Below are 23,722 nucleotides of genomic sequence, written 5' to 3'. Positions count from 1 at the left end.
GCAGATATTTCTCAATTTCTAGAAAAAAATATAGAAAAGAGGAAAACCCAAAGTAACAGAATGAAAGACTCTTGACTAGATTTCTTTCTGGGAACCTATTTATGAATTATGGCTTTGTTTTCCTGCCTTTGGAAATAAAATGGAATTTAAAGGCTACATTCATTAATAAAGTTGGACCCAGAACTGAGTGTTCTTTCGAAGACAGCAGGGCCTCCCCTGGGTGCCTCAGATGCCGTGAGTGTCGTGACTGAATGTCGCTGCTGCCCACAGTGTCCTCCTCAGGGGAGGTCACAACCTGCCCGACAGTCTCCTGAGGTGCTGGCTGTGCATCATGGAAAAATACCTCTCCATCTGTCCCTTGGCCACAGGAAGGCAAAATCATCACAGCCTAAATGGAGGACAGAAAACGGAGCAGAAAAGGTACGGATATTGAATGAACATTACTTCCCATCTCTTAGCTGGGATAAAAGAGTGGACTCGTTCTCTCTCTCTCTCTCTCTCTCTCTCTCTCTCTCTCTCTCTCTCTCTCGCTCGCTTTCTCGCTCTCTCTCTCAGAACTGTCTACCTCACTGCATATAAAGGACCTGAGCAAGCCCAGCCCCTCACTGTGACAAGCTCAAAAACAGACAGCCCACATGATGACTGACAGACAACCTGTGCTTAGTATCAGCGAGAAGTCTTGATTGCCTATCAAGGAGGTGGAAATGGATTAAGAAGCCTTACCTCATGGAAGAGACCACTCGAAAGGGAATGAAGACGCTGGGTTTTGTCCTCACTTCTACCCTCTTCCTGGAGATCTACAACGCCCCCACTGGGAAACTGGCCCACAGAGGAGGTGGGGGATCACATGCATTCTTGAGTGCACCCTTCAGGCAGGGCTCCCCAATGGGGGCAGTGGGAGTAGCAGGTGGTGTGGGGAGGGAGCTGGACCAGGCTCGGCACACTCCTGCCTGCCACATGCCAATGGGGAAGGCTGTTTCATTAACATCAGGATCCAGGGTTGCTTTTGGGAAAATAAAGTTTAGACACATCAAAAATGATCGACTCCACGATTCTACAGAAAGATTTGAAAACATTTCTCTTGCATATGTGAGAAGGCAAATGCTGTTTGAGTCAAGATGAAAAAGTTTTTAGGAAAAAATAAACTTAGTTAAAAAGAGAGACAATAAAGTAAAAATAAAATATTTGGTTTTAAAAACTGAGATGAACTGAGAAAGGGTCACAGCAGTTAAAAGCACAACAGCAGACTTGAAATCCATACCAGAAGTCGTAGAGTGCAATCCATATCATGGGATGCATTCACAATGTTGAGGTCATCCTTGGGAAGTTCACCAGAATTCAGAGTAGGTGGAAGGAGAGAGATACTGGGGAGGGGTGAGTTAATCAGTACCAGGAAAAGATAGAGAAGAACCAACTCATGATGCCATGTGAACCAATTTATTTATTTATTTATTTTTATTGTTTTATTTTTTTGAGTTGGAGTCTCACTCCGTCGCCCAGGCTGGAGTGCAGTGCCATGCTCCTGGCCACCGTAGCCTCGACCTGCTGGGCTCCGGCGGTCCTTCCGCCTCAGTCTTCCAAGTAGCTGGAACTACAGGCGTGCGCTACCACGCCCGGCTAATTTTTGATTTATTGCAGAGATGAGGTCTCGTCAAGTTGCCCAGGCAGGTCTCCAACCCGCGGGCTCAGGGAATCCACCCACCTCAGGCTCCCAAAGCGCAGGATTACAGGCTGAGTCACCGAGCCTGGCTTCCAATTTATTATTTATTTATTTATTTATTTATTTATTTACTTTTTTGAGTTGTAGTCTCACTCTGTGACCCAGACTGGAGTGCAGCGGCTGCTCCTGGCCACTGCAGCCTCGACCTGCTGGGCTCTGGTGATCTTTCCGCCTCAGCCTTCCAAGTAGGTGGAACTACAGCCACGCGCTACCATGCCCTGCTCATTTTGATTTATTATAGAGATGAGGTCTCACCAAGTTGCTCAGGCAGGTCTCAAACCCACGGGCTCAGGCAATTCACTCACCTCAGCCTCCCAAAGGTGCGGGATTATAGGCTGAGCCACTGAGCCCGGCTCCAATTTATTTTTAAAATTTTTTTTTAGAGACAAGGTCTCACTCTGTCACCGAGGCTAGGATGCAGTTGCCCAAACATTGCTCACTGTAGCCTTGAAATCCTGGTCTCAAGGAATCCTCCTACCTTGGCTTCCCAAAGTGCTGGGATTACACATGTGAGAAACCACCTCTGGCCTCCCAATTTATTGAAGAAAATTAAATCCGATGAATTCATGGTAAATATAAGAAAAAGGAAAGGAAACTGAGTGTACATCAAGAGGATTCATTGACTAAGACAAAGCAACGTGAACAAACTGCAATATTGTGGTGCATCTGACAGTCTTCCCAAACTCTAGGAGATAAGATTTGAGTCCTACAACCTAGCAGGATGGCAACGTAGACACACACGGACAGCAGAGTTGGAAACCCTTCAGATGACCATGCTCGTGGACTTCTTTCAGCCTTCAAGAAGCATCGGCTTTTTTTTTTAAACACCTGTTACAGTAGAAAGGAAAGCTCCATCCATTTGCCAAGTCATTGGAAAGTGGACAGGAGCTACTGCCCTGCTTTCCGGTTCCTGTTGCTCCTCCCATGTTTATGCTGAGCGTCGAGAAACTCTTTTGGTGAAGGAGCTTCTGGAGAGATTCTCATGATCAGTGGGGCTAAGACTGAGGAGGAATGGAAGGATGGAAAGCCATGATCATGCTGATGTGAGAGTGGTGGGTGAGATGGTTTTATGGCAGATTGACTATGAAGAGCACCTGCCGCAAAGGAAGCCCATGACAGCAGAATAGGGTGAGATGGCCAATCCAGGAAGCAGCGCATATGAAGCTAGAATTTAGAGTCCTTCACCTTCAGTGATCTGTCACAGAAACAGAACTAAGTACCACATGTTCTCACTCGTTAAGTGGACCCTGAACATTTACCACGATACTATAAGAAAGGGATTGGCAATAGTCAGAAACTGCCAGGGGAGGTGAGGGCATATAACATCAATAAGGATACCTGATCTCAAACCAGGTGAAGTGCAAACCAAAGGGAGGCCTGAACTTTACCTGTAGATGCACACTTGTATACTTCATTCTGAATTGTACCCCACATCTTTAAAATAATAATAATAAAAAGAAACTAGAGAATGCAGGTAAGATTACTGTACTATATACCAGGTCAAGGCTTCTGGTATTAAAAAAACCAAAGCACCCAAGCACAAGCAAACACAACACGTGCTGTGGTTTGCAGAGCTGAGCATGCACCAGGGCGGCATGTTCACTGCCGGAGGTCCGAGGGATAGCTGCACTGTCTTCTCTTTTTTATAGTCTTTGATTGTTTCCCGACACCTGTCCCTTGACTCTATTAAACATAAAGTAACTGCAGCATATGTGTTCAGGCATAATGGCTTCTTTTTATCTGTGAAATTGTCAGCTGTATGTTTTGATCACATCAAATAAAAATGAGGTGAGGAGAAAAATTGGTTCTTAGAAAATACACTTTTTTCTTCATAGTGACATGCTTATTCAAAATTTTATGTTTATATTTCAGCAAGTTATTTTGATCTCAATGTTTTACAATAAACAAAGCAAAGCAAAAGTAAGAATCTTGCATATATTTTTTGAGGGATAATTTCAATATTTTGCTTTTATCGTTTTTAAAAATTTATGCCTGTCATTTGTAGGGCATTCTCTGTCTTTCAACAGGAAGGAGTAAATGGTCCTAACAAAACGGATCCCAGATGAGTTCTCCTTCAAGTCCAGCATATTGTTTAAAAAGTGTCTTTTGAAAAACAGTGCAGGTCACACACTCTTTAAAAAACCAAGGTTGTAAAAGACAAAGAGAAAATGAGGAGATGCCCAGACTAAAGGAAGCTAAAGAGACAACCCAGGCCAGTGCAGCATGTGGTCCTGACCAGTTCCTGAACCAGATCTTGTCTGCTGTTTGTTTCTCAGTAAAGAACATTAGCGGAACACTTGCAATGTGGAAAAGGGTCTGTCAATTGGATGTTAGTACGTTCTCAAGGTTAGTTCTTGACTTTAGACATTGCACTGTGGTTACATGAGAGAAAATACTTGCCTTTAGAAAATGCACATTGAAGCATGGGTAAAATGACATTATCTCTGTGGCATTCTGTCTGCAATGATGGCCGGCAGAATTCTAAAGGCAAAGACAATCGAGAAAACAAGAATAAAGACTCAAATACATTATGTTAGGATTGAAGATTGCTATATAATCAAAAGTGAGAGAAGAGACAAAGAATGATAAACATATATTCTGCACAATTCCATTAAAAATTAGGGAATCGATGCTTTGGGAGACTGAGGCAGGGGGATCGCTTGAGGCCAGGAGTTCAAGACCAGTCTGGGCCACATAGCAAGACCCCGTTTCTACAAAAAGTAAAAAAAATTAGTCAAGTTTGGTGGCGTGTAGGCTGAGACGGGAGTAGTGCCTGAATGCAGAAGGTTGAGGCTGTGGTGAGCTGTAATTGTGTCACTGCACTCCAACCTGGGTGACAGAGTGAGACCCTGACTCAAAAAAAAAGTATATCTGGCAGAAGAAATACCTAAGCAACAAAATACTCAGGGTGCTGTGTGGCTTCTTTTAACTGTGTATAGTAAAATATGAGAAGAAATGACTTAGAAATAAAATGCATAATTGAAAGAGAAACAGAGCTTGGGACTTTGAAGGACTCTCAGCCTGGCCCTGGGATAAAGAATGGAAGAGCATTTTCAGGAAAGGAGACAAGAGTGTGGCCAGTGTCCTTTGGTAGAGAAATCAGTATGGATAGAATGAAGCCTGAGGTTGTTAATCAAGGTGACAGGAGAATGACCCTGGGGGTACTTCAGAGTTTACCAGTGTCTCCCCTCTCATCACAGACTCAGAGTGCCATGGCCTGAAGGCAGGAACTATGCCAGAGGAGAGACTGATGGCTGCTGTGGGACCTTGAGGCTCAGAGTCATCAAGTCTCTTTGCCCCACCTTCCAAACCGTACTCTTTGGCCATCCCAGCTGTGGCTTGAGCAGGACTAGGTGTGGCTTGGACCATCACTGCAAAGGGTGTATGTGTAAACTTTGGCAGTGTTCACATGGTGCTAATTCTTCAGGGTTGTAGAATGTAAGAGCTGTGGGGACATGGCTTCTTCCACCTAGATTCCAAAGGATGTAGCCATCAAACTTGTGGATGAGATAGAGACATGTCATGGGGTGGAGCCGCCCCAGTCTGTTCCCACTAGGGTAATGCCCAGTGGACTGTAAGGTCCAAGCTGCGGTAAAGAGTAACCACTGGACAATGCTTAGTAGAGCCATGGATATGTGGCCGCCCCTGAGACCCTCATACCCGCAGAGCTGTCATCATGCAACATCAGCCTGGGGGGGGGTGACAGGCACATGACTCCAAGCCAGGAGAGCTGCTGGATGAGATCAGCAAAGTCAGAAGGGTGAAAATGCAGAGGGGTTGGGGCCCAACACCCCCCATTGTGTCTAGAAGGTGGGACGTGGAGTCAAAGATTATTCCTAAGGCTTAGGATTTAGTAATGTTTGACCTCTTGGGACTTAAACATGCTTGTGACCATTACTTCTTTCTTTTTTCTTGGTTCTTTCATTTGAAATGGGAATGTCTATTCTATGCTTGCTCTATCGTTGTATTTTGGAGCAAGCAGCTTGTTTAATTTCACAAGGTTACAGCTGGAGGAAAATTTCCTAGGATGAATCATGCCTTGGGTCCCACCCATATCTGATTTAGATGAGTCTCTGGACTTTTGAGTTGATGCTCGAATGAGTTGAGATTTTGGGGGTTATTGGGATGGAGTAATTGTGTTCTATATGAAAAAAGGACATGAGTCTGGAGGGGTCAAAGGTGGAATGCTGTGATTTGCATGTTTGTCCTTTCCAAAAAATCATTTTGAAATTTAATTGCCATTGAAACAGTATTAAGAAGTGAGACTTTTAGAGGTGGCTAGGCCATGAGGGTTATATCCTTATGGTGGAATTGGTGTTATTATAAAAGGACTAATTGTTAACACTATTCACAGTAGCAAAAACATGGAAACAACTCAGATGCCCATTGAAAGTGGACTGGATAAGGAAAATGTGGTACATATACATGCTAGAATATTACACAGCCATAAAAAAGAACAAAATCATGACCTTTGCCACAAAATGGATGCAGCCAGAGACCATCATGCTAAGTGAACTATCAAAAGTGAAGAGATAAAAAATTCAATATTGTGTGTTCTCACTTGTAAGTGGGTCCCGATCACTGGTCACATGAACACAAAGGTGGGAACAGCAAGCCCTGGATACTGCTAAAGGAGGGAGGGAGGAAGGGGTATCAGGGGCACACAGCCACATGCTGGGTACCAGTTCCACTACCAGGTAGAGAGAAGGTCCGCTAGAAACTCACATCTCATCTGCACACAATTTACTTATGCAGCAAATCCTCATGTGTCCCCTAACTCTAAAATTAAATAAAAGACAAATTCAGCCCCCTCCTTGCCCTTCCACCTTCTGCCATGTGATGACGAGCAAGAAGGCCCTCACTAGATGCCAACCCCTCAACTTGGACTTCCCAGCCTCCAGAGCTACAAGGCAACGCATTTCCGTTCATTGTAAAATATTCAGTCTCAGGGGTTTTGTTATAGCAACACAACATGGACTAAAACAGGAGTCCTAATTTTTAAAATGGGCAAAGGTTATGAATAGACAATTTGCAGAAGAGGAAACTCTAATGGCTGACCTTGATATTATTTAACTGCTTAGCAAGTGATAGGTTATGATGCAGAGCATTTGTTATTTACTAAATCACTCTAGCAATTTTTCAATAATGTGTAGATTTGTTTGAACCCGTAGATGCGATCTTTTTTTGCTGGAGGGCAGTTGTGGCCAAATGGTTTTCCTGTCTGAGCCATGATTTGATGTATGAATTGCTTCAAACTTTGAAGTGACTGCCACGAGCTGACTGGGAGCATGGCCCAGCACTTGGGATTGGGCCATGTGGTTGGCCCCACTGACTCTCCTCTTCCACCATTGTTACCATTTTTTCCACCATCCACTCTTTTTTCACCACTACTCAAGATTGAGCTGAAAGGAAAATGGCCGTGTGCCTTGAGCTGCTGCTGGGAAAGCTCACTGAGAAAGAGAAGGATGGAGGAAAGGAGAGGGTGATGTGAGTGGGTATTGACAGGTTCATTTTTATTCCTGTTGTTTTCTGAATTGAATCAGGAGCCTCCATCTGTGGTCTACCTTACTCTAAGGGAACATGTAACATGGGTCCCTGTGGTAGCAGTTGTTCAGACAATAAATGCCGACAAAGAAAGGGAAAGAGGAAAAGGACAGGCCAGGTGTGTCACCCATGTTTTTGATGGTAATCTCCTTTTCTTTAGGGGGATTGATTGCAGAAGTTAAAGGCATCTATGACATACCTTCACAGCAACACTTAGTGTTTGGTTAACTACCTGGGTACCACAGCCCAGCTAAGTTGACACATAAAATTAACCATCACAGGGAAAAACCACATGTATAGTATTAATTAATTGTACTTTTTATCAGTTATTGCTATATTATTTACCAGAGCATTTGAAAATATTCTATCAGTCCTTGTCATACATGTCAGTCCTAGATACACATTAAACACAGGTCACATCACTGGGCAGGGAAGGGATGTGGGGGACAGAGAGGAAAGAGAATCAGTTCATTATATGTAGGTAATAAATAAAAAGGGGGGATTCTCACAGGTATTGATGACAGAGCACCAAGCACTTAAGAGTGTTATCAACTCAACCCTCTATACTTGATGCCCCAAACAGAAACTTAAAAAGAATGCTGGTCATGATTCCAATGGACTCAAATAAAAGCAATGAAAATTTCCCCTACACAAAGACTTTGCAGAAATGCTCATAACAGCTTTACCTGAAATATCCCAAACCTTGAAGAAATCTCAAATATTTACCAACAGGTAATTGGATACATGAGCAGTCATTTCTATACAATGGATTGTGACTCCATAATAGAAAGCTACTGGTCTGTGCAATGACAAGGCTGAATCTCAAAAATCTACCGTGGCTAAAAATCAGACACAAGAGAACATGTGAATGATTCCTTCAGCTGAAATCCTAGACAGGGAAACAGCAACCTGCGGCTGCCTGGTTGCGGTTGGTGACAGCTGTATTGATGGCACTATATGATGGTGCCACTGTGTGATGGCACTGTATGATGGTGCCACTGTACTCCAGCCTGAGTGAGACACAGACTCTGACCAAAATAAATAAATAAATACAGAGGAGATATGTTCGTGGTCTGAAAAGAATAATAAGAAGAGCTAGTTGACTACTCCTCACGCTTAAGCCTAACAAACACCACTCAAATCAATGCTTCAAATAGCACTGACTCTCCAATTCTTTTTTCAACTAGATATAATTGAGGAGGGATACACCCAAGAGGATGGAGATCAGTATTTTATTTCAAGGAATGCAGAAGGCAAGGATAAAAGACAGGCTGAGATTTCAGAGAAATGAAGGTTTGGTGTGAGTGTCCTTGCAGGATGGGGCTGAACAAACACAGAGGTAGTGAGTCTCAGGTGAGCTCATGAGCACATACAGAGGACACAGGAGAAGCTAGGGAAGAGATTAGTTTCACCTCCAAGTTAACAATGTAGTTAATACTGGGGGCACCAGAAAAATGTACACACATCTTAAGTGATGTCATCTATCTAGTACTTTTTGAAGTTAAATTGAATTACAGTATTATGTGTAGTATGATGTTAACTCAAAAGATGGCGTTCGTAAAATGAATGTTAATGTTACCAAGTGATAGGCAGGACAGTCAAAGAAAATGGCGGAAGCACGGTTGTTGTTTGAGGAGCTCAAGACCATTTTGAAGTGGTATTTGAAATTCGAGAACATTCTGGAAGTACAATCACAACAGAGAGGTGAAAATGCAACAGAGCCTCCCACATGCCTCACAACTGCGTGCATTCATGATGAATTTGAGATGCATGGTCCTGTGTGTGAAGTGCACAAGGGAATATCTAGGAGGCCTCTCCCAACAACAAGACCTGCAGTCATTCACCGTCATCAGAAGTGTCTGGAGGCTGATGGGACCCACTTAGCACCTCTTATAATTGCAGAAGTGAAACATGATGCATATCCATCTTTTGTTATCAGTCTACATGGAGTATGACAATTTTTAATACAGTTTTGTCCCTTTCTTAAAATGTGTACACATTTTTTGGGCATCCCCTGTATTTGCAAGATGCCTAGAATAGGTTGAGCATGGGAGAATGTGAAGGTGCCAAGGGGGACATGGCACGGTGCCAAACTGTCCCTGGGGATGTGGGTGAGAGAATCCCTGCAGGAGATGTCCCTCTGGCCTTGGCAGTGCAGAAAAGCCAAGAAGAGGAGAACCAGATCCCGACCTGGTCCACAGTGTGGCTTTCCATTCTTACTCTTTCTGCTCCTATTTTTGGAGGCCTGGGATATGGCACTCATACCCTGTCATTGCATTAGACAACCAACGTCATGGGAGAGAGCTCAGATGAAAGTAAATGCCAGTGTAAATGAGATTCTTTATTTTAGAAAACACTTTCTATTTATATCATGAATTGTACTAATTTTGTTTTTTTCCATCCAATTATATGCTAAAATACCACCAGCATGGCAATGGAATCTACTGGGTCTATCTGCCCACCATAGTGGCAAAGATGAATCCTGTTTAATAAGTCAAGCAGAGGTCATGAAGGGTCTTCACACACAAACTGCAATACAAAAGACAAATTCACACACCTCGACATGCAAGAAAATCATAATGTCTGCAACCAACTGCTTGGGACTGCGTGACAGCTCTTCTGTGCAAAAATCGTCATCTTCCTTTCAGATTGAAAAAAAGTAAAACCATAACAGAGTGGGTTTGGACACTTATAAGACTTTACCCTAATATCTTGAGAGATAAATATGTAACTAGAATTGTCATTAATTAGAACAATTCATACTTCATTTCTCCCTCTATTTTTGTTGGCATGGTTAAAGTAGAGAATGACATGACCAAAAAGTCTGTAAAGGACACAGAGTCCCTTGTTGAAAAAAACTGTAGAAAATGCATTTGAATCCTGAGAAGCCAAAGTGAATTGATGACAAGGGAGGGAAGAGAGAGGAGTGTGTGGGAGTAGCAGCGTGTGATTGACGTCAGCCTGCCGTGAGCCACCCCCAGATACTGCAGACCAGCTGGGACAGCCAACTGTGCAGGCTGCAGAGTTGGTGCTGAGATATTTGGATGTGGCCACAGAGAGTGAGTAGACACTGGGAATCACAGGCTGTCTTCAGTGCTCACAGAAACCTTGGAGATTAAACTTCCATGAGAAAGGATATTCTTCTAAATTCATTTTTGTCCTTTCTATACATCAGAAAAACATACAACTTTAAATCAGACTTGAATTTAGTAATAAGATCAATAAGTTAACAGCATCTGAAAAAAATGATCGTGTAAGTTCACATTTTAGAGGTCAAGTGTATGACATTCCCATGCATGGATGAAGATCAGGAGATTTTTATACAATTAGGAGTAACGTTTGGAGAAAAGGAAACTTGGAACTCAGCCACCCAGTGTCTCTAAGTCAGTCATTGATGGATCCAACAAGTAATAATTGGGCATTTATTGTGGGTCAGGTATGTGAACAAAATCTATGCCACAAAGCAAAACAATCAGAACTCTTTGCCCTTCTGGGGCTGACAGCCTAGTAGAGAACACAGAAAATAAAAAAATAGACACAAATAAGTAAATTGTTTCATTTAAGATGGAAATAGTATATTTAAAAAAGAACAGAGTAAGGGGATTTGGAAGAGGTGTTGGTGAGGGGCAGGGACAGGAGGCAGTTTTAACAGAATTGTGTACAGCAATGCCCCCAACTGACTGTTAGGAATCAGGCAGCACAGTAGGAGGTGAGCAGCAGGGGGGTGAGTGAAGCTTCATCTGTATTTACAGCCACTCCCCATCACTGGCATCACCACCTGAGATCATTGCATTGTGTCAGAGCAGTGGCGGCATTAGATTCTCATAGGTGTGAACTGCACATGCAAGGGATCTAGGTTGCACGCTCCTTATGAGAATCTAATGTCTGATGATCTGAGGTGGAGCTGAGGAAGTGATGCTAGCACTGGGGAGTGACTACAAATACAGATTAACAACAGCTGCGAGGTTTGACTACGCAACCCTCCACCTCCCATCCGTCTGTCTGTGGAAAAATTGTCTTCTACAAAATTGGTGCCTGATGCCAAAAAGGTCGGGGACCGCTGGTATAAAGTATTAGTCTCTTTGAGAAATAGTTATTTGGGTAATTAATTGCAGAAGGTGAATGACTGAGACAGCAGAGGTCGGAGGGAAGGTGGCAGAGGGGGGATAGCGCATGGCTGCTGCAAAGGCCTTGGGGCTGAACACACTCACATGCCGGGACAACAGTGAAGAAGACCAGGGCCAGAGATGCAGGAGATGTGCCCAGGGAGGTCTTTGGGAAGACACCTTGGGACTGGGACTTGGAGGTCATCGTTAAGCCTCAGCCTTTTGCTGTGAGGACAATGGAGAACAATTAGAGTTTGAAGCAGAAGAGTCAGAGTGCTGAGATTTCATTGACATTTTCTGGTTTTTTTTTGTTTTTTTTTTTTTTTTTCTTTGAGTTGGAGTCTCACCCTGTCGCCCAGACTGGAGTGCAGTGGCCGCTTCCGGCCACCGCAGCCTTGACCTGCTGGGCTCCGGCGATCCTTTCGCCTCAGCCTTCCAAGCAGTCGGAATTACAGGCATGCGCTACCATGCCCGGCTAATTTTTTGGTTTATTGTAGAGATGAGGTCTTGCTGCCCAGGCAGGTCTCGAACCCGCGGGCTCTGGCAATCCACTCACCTCAGCCACCCAAAGGTGCGGGATTGCAGGCTGAGCCATCGAGTCCGGCCATTTTTTTTTCTTTTGAGTAGGCATCTTACTCTGTCATCCAGGCTGGAGTGCAGTGGCACGCTCATGGCCACCGCAGCCTTGACCTGCTGGGCTTGAGTGATCCTCTCACCTCAGCCTTCCAAGTAGCTGGAACCACAGGCGTGTGCCACCATGCCCAGCTAATTTTTTGATTTATTGTAGAGACGAGGTCTTGACATGTTGCCCAGGTTGGTCTTGAACCCCTGAGCTCAGGCAATCCTCTCTCTTCCACCTCCCAAAGCGCTGAGATTACAGGCATGATTCACCACACCTTGCTGTTTACATTTTTAAAGGGTCATTTTGGTGGAAGTTTGGGTACTCACACCAGGCTGGTAACAGGACAGGGAAGAGGATTCAGATGCTAGATACATTGAACCCTGAAGTTAGCACCAACTGGATGAGGTAGAGAAAGGAATGTGGGATGTGACAGAAAAAGGAGGGTCAAATATCATTTGACATTTTTGGCCTGAGCTACTATAGAGAAGATGTTTCTATCAACAGAGATGGAGATTAAGGTAATGTTCTGTCACCTACTACGAGCTAAGCCCAAGGCCATGTGCCAAATCCCTAAGCAGGAGTTAGCTCAGTATTTCTTTCATTTCCAGGTCATGGCCTAATTCAGTTGTAGAATTTAGCGATTTTTAATTTGGATTTAAAAAAAAAATCAAAGGGAATAAGGTAGATACTTTGGTGTCTCACCAATGCCCTTGACATCGGCTGCCCTCTTCACTGGGAAACGGCTGTGACCATGGGGAACGACCAGACTGTGGAGGAGCACAGCCCATGCCTGGCTGACGTGGGTACAAACTCTAACTTCTTTGGTATTGGAAGAATCAATCCAACTCCAGGGCTCCCTGGGGGGTGAACCGAAGCCTCAGTAAGAAGAGCTCCTTGTTCCTCTTCTGGAAACCAGGCAAGTATCCAGGGTCAAATTCTAATAAAGTCCAGCTGAGGATGTGCCAAACCTGCCAAGATGATAGGGGGCTGAGCGTGGAGGGGGAGGAGCAGCAGTATCTGGAAATATCTTCTGCCAGGGTCCTGAGGCCTGTGCAAAGCAGGGAAATGTCTAAGTCTAAGACTTCCACTGTGGCTCCATGGGGTGCATTTTCATGGGAGATCTATGGCGCTGGCTCAGAGTAGTGATTGAGGTCTCCGAGTGAGGTGCAGTTTACCCCACACAGCAGGAGACATTGCAGGTTATGAAACATCCCCATTTAATACCCAGATAGTTGCATGGCCTATGTGATATTTTTCTTTTCTTTTCTTTGAGTCAGAGTCTCACTGTGTCTGCCAGACTAGAGTGCAGTGGCATGTTCATGGCCACCGCAGCCTTGAACTGCTGGGCTCCAGTGACCCTTCCACATCAGCCTTTCAAGTAGCTAGAACTACAGATGTGGGCCACCACACCATTAATTTTTTTTTTATTTGTTGTAGAGATGACGACTCACCAAATTGCCCAGGCTGGTTTCGAACCCCTGGACCCAGCAATCCTCTTGTCTCTGCCTCCCCAAATTCTGGGATTACAGGCATAAGTCGCCATGCCTGACTCCTATGTGACATTTTTCAAGGAACTGTGCACCATAAATCCATAGCTTCTAAGTTTGTTTACCATAAGTTACATTAAGCCAAAAGCATTCAGTAGATGAGGACTCTTCTAGAACATACAATTTCCCAGGAGGTCCAGTTATCAGTATGTTCAAAAAGAGATCAGGTGAAGTCACCTACCTTTTTCTTTTCTGGAGTATCTCTCTGATGCTTTATCTCTTATTCTCTCAGGAGCTCTTTCCCATGACACAAGGTTTAATACACCAACAAGAACTCCAGAGGACAGTGCAAACATAAAGTTGGGCTGACTTGAAACTTTGGAAGTGAGAATTTTTTCTGTTAATTGCAATCAGGATGCCAGAACTTCCATAGTAGATGGTGGAGGGAGAGACCTTAGAAAAGTGGTCACTAGTGAATACACAAGCTAAGTCCAGAAAACCAAGAAACTGATCATGTTTTGTGGAATGCCCAGAGGGTACTCTATTAATACAGAATATTCAGGGAGCTTCCACTTCTAGTCCAGTTACAGTAACAGGGACTAGATTTGCCCTCTCACTTTAAACAACTATAAGAGCAGACAAAATATTGAAAATGATGGTTTATAGATATTGGGCCACAGGTGATATGGGAATGAGATCCAGGGCAAAGAGATACACATGAAGTGAGCTTTATGCTTGCTTCAGAATATTAGCTGGAGGTAGCTTCCAACTGTAGGACAGGAAGGTAAAACCATCCAGAGCCCTGTCATCCCACAAACTTTGTGAAGTATACATTGAACATCATGGAGGTCAGAATGAAATTTGCATGGGCAAAATACAAGAAATGCTAAAACTCCAGAGAGAAGATGAGAAGATATCAGAGAACTGCAGAGGGATTCCTCTGAGCCATTGAGTGCATACTGATTTGTACATACACCAGAAGCAATTACCTATGACCAAAATAAGAAAACAAAGCCAAGAAAAGGAGTAGATATTACAATTTTTGTAGCTCACACAAGACTTGGAATAGTCCATATATCCACTAATAAGGGTGAAAGAGTGAAAGACCTTATAATATATAGGGCATTGGATAGATCTTCATAAAGGCATCTTTTTAGTAGTGGGGTTATATTAGCCCTAGACTGAAAACTGCTTTGGACTTATCCTAACATGGCTTTAAAGAAAACCTCAAAAGGATGCAACTAACTGTAACTTTATGAATGAAAAAAATTAAACAGTTTCTAGAAGAATGCAACAAAATCCAGAAATCAACAAATAAAATATGTGATATACAGGATATAATATAAAACTATCAGGCAGAAAAGAAAATAGGAAATTATGAGTCATAACCAGGAGAAAACTAAATAGAAACATAACTAGAAGTAAAAAGATAATGAAACTAGCAGGAAAGGAGATTAAAAATATATTATAAATATATGGTGTATAACTCTACATTTATAAATATATGGAATATTCCATGTATTTATAAAAGTAGCAGTAAACATGAATGGAATATTCCATATATTTATAAAAGTAGCAGTAAACATATATGGAATATTCCATATATTTATAAAGGTAGAGGTAAACATAAGCATGATGAAAAGACAGAAGTTGTAAAAATGATCAAAATTCAACTTCTAGAGATAAAATAATACAATATCTGAAAATAACTAAATACTAGATGAGATTAACTGCTGCTAATATTTTTAAAAAGATTCTGTTGATTAAAAACATAATAAACTTGAAGAGATAGCAATAGAAACTACCTAAACTGAAGCATACAGAGAATTAAAAAACTGAAAATGATGAGCAAACCATCAATGACCAGTGAAAAACATCAAGTGCTTTAATATACAAGTAATTGGAGTTCCAGGAAATGGAGGAAGGGGCAGAAACAATAGTCTAAAAAGTAAAGGCAAAAAAGTTTTGTTAAACAAATGTAAGACAAATTATAAACCTACACATTCCAGACACTTAATGAACTCTAAGCAAGCAAGCAAGGAATAAAGAAAAAAAGGAAAGAAAACCAATAGCCACATTAAGATTCATCATTATTAAATTGCTAATAATGATGCTAATGATAAGAATCTTAACAGTAGCCACAGAAAAACAAAACATTGCATACAGAGGACTTTTATGCTGAGAATGACATCAGACTTTTCCTAAGAAAGTGTGCAAGCTAGAGTACAATGGAAAACACATTTAAAATAATTTGAAAAAATAATCAATCTAGAAGGTTTTATAAATGAAAGTAAGTTTTTCAAAAATTAAAGCTAGATAAAAACTTTTTCAGAGAACCAAAACAAGAGAATTCCTCATCAGGAGAGTAGCAGTTCAAGAAATAACAAAGGAAGCTTTTTAAGCAAAAGGAAAATGTTTCCAGATAGAAATGAGATCTAATCAAAGGAATAATAAAGAGTATCTAAATGGTGAATAAGTAAGCATGCATAAATTTTGTTCTTATTTTTTTACTTTTGAAAAATATAATTGATTGTTTAAAGCAAAACTAACAGTAATAGATTGAAAGATTTATAACATAAATAGAAATAAAATATACAAAAACAATAGTCCAAAGAACAGGAATGGTTAATGTAGGTAGACTGTTAAGTTCTTATACAGTGCATAAGTTCAGGTAATGTTATCTGAAGGCAGCTTATGATGAGCTTAGACTGTATATGCAAATTCTAGAGCAACCACTAAGAAACAACACAGAGAAGTATAGCTAATAAACTAATAGTGAAAATAAAATGAATTATTAATAAAACTCAATTCAAAAGGAACAGAGATGAGCTAGAACAAATAGAAAGTAGATAGCAGAGTGGTAATTTCCAATTGGCCCATGTTGATAAATATATCAAATATAAATGTTCTAAACATTACAATTAAATGGCAGAGACTGTCAGATTGGGTGTAAAAGTAAGATCCAACTATATGCTGTCTACAAGAAACTCACTTTGGATATAAAACCACAAGTTGAAAGGAAAAAATGAAAATAATATCTCACAAAACTCTAATCAAAAGAAAGTTGGAATGGCTATGTAAGGACAGTCAAAGTCAATATCAGGACAAGGAATATTACCAGAGATCAAAAGCAACATTTCACAATGAAGAAAGGGATAATTCACCAAGAGAACATAATAGTCTGAAATAATAATAGAGGTACAAATAATGAAGATATAAAATATATAAAGCAAAAACTTATAGAACAGGAAGGAAAAGCAAAACCAGATCTACAGTTATAGTTGCTAATTTTAACATTCTTTCCTCAGTAATAGAATAAGTAGACAACATATGAATAAGGATATAGAAATGTATCACAGCAGTCCCAAATCAGAGTGCTTGCATCATATTGACCTATTCTGAACAAATCAACCAGAGGACAGCTTGGTAAAGGTATGGGTTTATTATTACTTATGAGTGGGAACTCATGGTGGTTGGTTGGTATAAGGTTTTCCGCACCTCAGTAGATGTTGGAGAGATTACATACTCCAGCATGGGAAGGGGAGCAAGCATTACGTGCCAAGAAGAAACAAAGATGTTTTCTCTCAGAAGCTCTTTTGAGTTTGCAGATATGCATATCTTCAAGGGCCTTTTGACTGGACACAGGAGGCCCTGTCCAAGGACCATCCTCCCAGTTGGAAGACAGTCGTCAGCAGAGGAGGGGGAGCAGGGCACATGTCCTGCATTTACTTCACATGAAGACTTGAACAATATTATCTTATTAGTTTCCCATGCTTGCTGTAACAAATTCCTACAAACTTGGTGGTTTAAAACAAAGCAAATTGGGTTCATCAAGTGTAACAGGTGTACCACTCTGGTGGGGGATGTTGTTAGTGGGGTGGGGGTAGAGGGACATACATGTGTAAGGGCAGGAAATATACGGGAACTCTCTGTACCTCCCTTTCTGTTTTTCTCCACACCTGAAACTGCCCTCCAAAATATTTTTTAAAAATCATTTTTCCAAGAAATGCAGGTAGGTTATAGTTTCTAGGGGTTAGGGATGGGGGGGTGGGAGAGGGTGAGAGAAGGGATGGATGTGATTACAAGGAAGAGCACAAGCAAGGTCTTGGTGCTGATGGAATCGTTCTGTATCTTGATTGTGGTGGCAGTTACAGGAATCTACACATCAGATAAAATAGTACAGAAATAGAGCCATATATACACATTGTACCAATGTCAGTTTCCTGGTTTTGCCATTGTACTATAATTATACAAGATATAGCCACTGGGGGAAATGGGGGAAGGGTATATGGGACTTTTTGGTACTTTCGTTGCAATTTTCTGTGTCTACATTTATTTCTCAATAAATAGTTTTTAAAAATTCTTCTCTTACAGTTCTGGAGGTTAGAATGCTGGAATGAGTTTCATTAGGCTGAAACCAAGGTGTCAGTGGGACCGTGCTCCTTCCCAAGGCACTAGGGCACACCCATTTCCTTTTTCCACCTTCTAAAGCTGCATTCTTTTCATTTCTTGGCTCATGACCCTTCCTTCATCTTCAGGACCAGCAGGGTGTCCTCTTCACATCCCTCTCTGCTCTGTCTTTATATTATCTATTCTGCTTTCAAATCTCTCTCGGCCTGCCTCTTACAAGGATTTTTTGTGATTACATTTAGGGCATGCCCAGCTAATCCAGGATAATCTCCTTATCTCAAAATCCTTAACTTAACCACATTTGTGAGTCTCTGTTACCATATGAGGCAATGTTCACAGGTTCCAGGGATTTGGACCTAGATATCATTAGGGTCCATCATTCAGTTTACTACAACTACCATACAATTTGATAAAATTGACATTTATAGTCCACTCATTCAATGAAGCAGAAAACACATTCTTTTGAAGTACAAACAAAATATGTGTTGAGATAGACCATATTCTGGACTGTGAAGCAAATAATATAAATAAACTAAAGAGAGTTGGAAGCATAAAAGTATATTCTCCTTTCACCACTGCATAAAAATTAGAAATCAGTACCAGAAACATACAGAGGAAATCTCCAAATATTTGGATACAGGATAATATATTTTAAATGACAATGGGTAAAAGAAGAAATCATAAAGAAAATTGGGAAATACTATTAATTGTAGAAAAAAGAAACACAACACACCAACATTTGTGGTATACAGAAGAATAGTGCTTACAGAATAGTTTTTACATGAAATACTTTTAAAAGAAGAAAAGTCTCAAATCAATCATGTAAGATTTTGCTCTAAGAAATTAGGAAAGAAGAGCAAATTAAACCTCAGCAAGATGGAAGAAAAAACATTAAAGGTAAGAGAATACATCAGTAAAATAGAAAATAGGAAACCAGTAAAGAAAATCAATAAAACCAGAACTATGTCATTTGAAAAGCTCAATAAAATTAATAAACTTAATCAGGCTAATTATGGGAAAATAGAGAAGGCAAAGTTTACCAAAAGCAGATATGAGAGAAGCCCATCACTACAAATTCCACAGGGATTAAGAGGAGATATCATGGGCTCCTTTATTTCATAGGAACTAATATGATTGCTTAGGTGAAATGGACACATTCCTTAAAGGCACTAAACTATCAAACTTGCTCAAGAAGAAATGAGTAGCCTAAATAGCATTATGTCTATAAAATAATTGAATTCTACTTTAAAGTATTCCCATAAACAGGCAAATAAGCAAACAAAATCCTACAGGCCCAGATAACTTCACAGATGAAGTCTGTCACACACTTAAGGAAGAAATAGTACCAATTATATACAGACTTTCAGAGCATAGAAGATGGAACACATCCCAACACAATTTACATGGCCCTAATACCAAAAGTAAATCAATATACCTCATGATTGACGATGCAGATATTCCTAACATAACAGGATCAAAGTAAATCCTAATTCATCATATCAACAGACGGAAAGGGAAACACTACATGATTATCTCAAAAGATGCAGAAAAGACATTTGACAAATTTCAGTATTTATTTTTTAGTATGCAAAATTCTTGGAAAACAAGGCTTATAAATAAATGTAAAAAACATGAGAAAGTACATTATTTATTAACCTATAGCCAACATTGTACATAATGTTGAAAAACTAGTTGCTTTCCCCCTAAGGTTTGAAACAAGGTAAGAATGCTCACTGTTGTCACTTTTAGTCACCATGGTACTGGAGGTCCTACACAGTGCCACAAGGCAAGGAAAAGAAAAAAAATAAAGCATATAGATTGGGAAGACAAAATTAAAGCTGACTTTGTTCAAATAAAAAATTCCCAAGAATCTATGTAAAAGCTACCCGGACTATTAAATGGTTTCAGCAAGATGGCAGGCTCATAATCAATCTATAGAAATCACATATTTCTATATACTAGAATTGATCAGAAATTAAAATTTAAATAATACCATTTATGAGAGCATAAAAAACATGAAAAACTTAGGGATAAATTTCACAAAATACATGCAAAATCTCTATGTAGCAAACTAAAAAAAAAGAACATTGTTTGTTAAAGAAGACCAGATAAATGTAGAGTGATACCATGCTCATGCAACAAAGAAATCAATATTACCACGATGCTTCCTTTCCCCAAATTGACCTGAATCTTCAATGTAATCCCAATCAAAATCCCAGCAGGCATCTTTATAGAAATTGACAGGCTGATTCTAAACTTTACTTGCAAATGCAAGGGACCCAGAATATCCAAAACAGTTTTGAAAAATTGTGATAAGGTTGGGGAATTGTACTACCTGATTTCAAGGTTATAATAAACAAATTAGGACATGTGCATATGACAGAATACGGCTAGGAAGTAAAAAGGAACAAATTGCTGATATAAACAACAACATGGCTGAATCTCAAAAGCAGGTGTCAAGTCAAAAAAGTCAAATATGAAAGACTGCATACTATGTGATTTCATTTCTATAAAATTCTAGAAGAAGCAAAACTGTAGTGATAGAGATCAGATTAGTAGTTGTCAGGAGCCAGGTATGGAGGAGTGGATATAATGGAAAGTGATATGAGGGAACATTATGGGGTAATACAAAATTTATACCATGATAAAATTCAATGAATTCTACACTCAAACTGTTGAGTTTTATTTTATGTAAATTACACCTCAATGAAGTAGATTTAAAATAAAAATAGCAAGTTTAATGGTAAGAGGAGCATGGTATTATTTAGTCTCTACTTAATCAATGACTATTATGTGATACTGTGTGGGGAATGGAGATGGGAACCAAGTGGTGGCAGAAAGAGTAGTCTCGTTTCCCATCACCTCAGGACTCCCAGTGAGGGACCCCAATCCCCAATCTCACAGTGAGATGTGTGCTTGCAACTTTAGGTTCTGCAGTCCAGGGGATCTTGGTTCCCAGAGGGCAAACATTTCCACGTTTCCATCTGGGGACACAATAAGAGACCCATTAGAGTTCAAACTATGACTGTCAACCCATCATTTCAGGATCCTTGTGCCAAGAGACCAGCAGGTTAGGAAAGAGGAATCGTGTTGGTATAGGCAATGGACTGATTTTCAGGATGGCCTGGGGCTCTTGCTTCAGAGAAGAAGGAAATAATATGTTTGTTGTTCAGATAATCCACTAGAGTTTTTATGCACAATTTTTAAATTAAAAAATGTTAAACAATCTTAAACTTAACAGGAACGTTGCAACTGAGGAGATACAAAATGTTTTTTTACTTGACTGTTTTGGGAGTAATGTGCCAAACTGATGTTCTATTGTTCACAAATACTTCAGTGCATATTTCCTAAACATGAGGACATATGTGACCACAAAACGACCACTAACATCAAGAAATGAATGATGACACTGTTATCTAACCTGCAGACTTCAGTTAAGTCTCACCAATCAAAACTTTGCAGCTGCATCAACACTGCTGGAGACAGTTCCAGCTCTTGGTGAGATGGCATCTCAGTGGCACATCCAGAACCAACTGTGACAGCATCTTTAACACTGCAGGACGGGCACAGAGTCAGGGATTTCAGCCCAGAGGCATTAGCATGTCTGGTCTTTGGAGGCACTTCATCATTTATGATCTTCCGACCCTCTCCTCCCTTTTCCTCATCTACTTCTTCCAACACTGTATAACTAACCAATTTCCTTTAGACTCTAGACTGAAATACTTGGAGTTGTTTCTGTTTTCTGGACTGGATACTGGCCGATACATTGACCACCAAGGATGAAAGAGTTGAGGTTCCATTGTGAACACTGGCAATACTCATGAGGCCTACAAAGTCTTGGCTTCATGACTATTTTTATTTGCCTCTGGGGTTTCCATTAAGTTGGTTCATGAATATTCCATCCTCCTCTCTTGCCAGGGACAATAGGTGGGGTTGGACTTTCCACCACTTTGAAGTTTAGAATAACCATGGGACTTGCTTTGGTAAGAGACGCTTCAAGGAGGAAGCTGACTGGGCCACGGCCAAATTTCTCCCTTGGCTCTGGGGGAAGCACGCATCTAGAAGCCCTCCATCCGATGGTTCTTAAGTGTCCAGAGTGAATAAAGACCTACCTACCTTCATCGAACATGAAGTGTGAGCAAGAAATAAATATTGCTTCAAGCTACTTAGCTCTGGGAGCTCTTTGCCACATTAGCTTTATTCAGGTTCACCAGACTCATACAACAACGAACTTGAAATTTCCTGAGATGTGCTCATCTCCAGAGCAGTATGTTTGAACTAGGCTGCAGAAATCATTCACTTATATAAATATGCTATATCTGCAAAGTTGACACATATTTACTTCCTGCCCTTCCAACTTGACTCAATGGAGGTGGATTTTTTTTGCACTTGTGATGTGCACAGTGTTCATGTTTCTTAAAAGCAAGTGACACTTAAAAGCTGTCAAGGTTTGGAGGAGCTAGTGATCATCTCCAAGTCTCTTCCTTCTTGTTGTGCCATCACAGCAGAGGGCTTTGTGAGATAATCTTTTGATTTGCAAGATGCAATTCTTACCTTTCAGAGGTTAGCCTCTTTCCTCTTTTACATAGCTGGCCTGCATGCTGACATCAAAGGAAACCACACAATTGAGGACAATTTCCAGAGGGTGATGGGTGCCCCTGAGTCCAGAAGCTAGAGACCTTTCACAACACATTGCTGATATGTGGCTTTTCGCACCACACTGGGAGATCGTGTTACCTATTTTGAGGGATTTTAAATTTTAAATTCAAAATTCAGGATGCATCAAGCTTGAAATAACAGCCAATGATCAACCGTCTAAGTCTTCATGTACATTTAAGTATACATGTTTACTCATGTAAAAATTACACGTTAAATCAACTCTAGTTATTTATTAAAAAAAAAAGATGAACATACATTCATGTTGAACACATCAAGTGCTTCCCTCCCAGGGCTTTGTGAATCATGAATTCCCTGGGACACCATTTCCCCTGTTTTCCATTTGGCTAACTAACCTCTGTTCAGATAAGATCTCCTCTCTTGGAGAAATTCACCCCACATCCAATTTATTTCTTTTATGGTCTGTATTTTTCTTCCTAATCTTAACAAACTGCTAATTGTATATTTCATTTCATGGTTAGATGTTAGTGTCTGTATCTCCACAAGATTATAAACACCAAGATGATGGAGACCATAATGGTGGAGGATAGCTCACCACTCTACCTGCATTATCTAGAGTACTTCTTGGTACAAAGACTCAATGTGTATTTTGCTGAGTAAGTTAACTGGTTAATAAAAAAACAGGACAGGCTTAACATCTTGGATCTACAAGGAACTCAAACGTGCTGAAAAGAAAAAAACAAAAGATATGAACAGACACTTCACAAAAGAAGACATACGAGCGGCCAACAGACACATGAAGAAATGTTCAACGTCACTAATCAAGGAGATGCAAATTAAAACTACACTGAGATACCACCTAACTCCAGTTAGAATGGCCATTATTAATAACTCAAAAAATAGTAGATGCTGGCGAGGATGTGGTGAAAAGGGAACACTTCTACACTGTTGGTGGGAGTGAAACTAGTGCAACCTCTGTGAAGAGCAGTGTGGCGATTCCTAAAAGCTCTAAATATCGATCTCCCATATGACCCTGCAATCTCCCTACTGGGAATATACCCTGAAGAACTCAAATCACTCTATAAAAAAGATACCCGCACACATATGTTTATCGCAGCACTGTTTTTTTTTTGAGTTGGAGTCTCACTCTGTCATTCAGACTGGAGTGCAGTGGCCACTCCCAGCCACTGCAGCCTCGACCAGCTGGGCTCCGGCG

Source organism: Carlito syrichta, unplaced genomic scaffold, assembly GCF_000164805.1.
Source record: "Carlito syrichta isolate Samal-C Ts95f unplaced genomic scaffold, Tarsius_syrichta-2.0.1 Scaffold303137, whole genome shotgun sequence".
Taxonomy (NCBI): domain Eukaryota; kingdom Metazoa; phylum Chordata; class Mammalia; order Primates; family Tarsiidae; genus Carlito; species Carlito syrichta.
The sequence above is the reverse complement of the archived record's forward strand: the minus strand, read 5'-3'. Positions refer to the sequence as shown.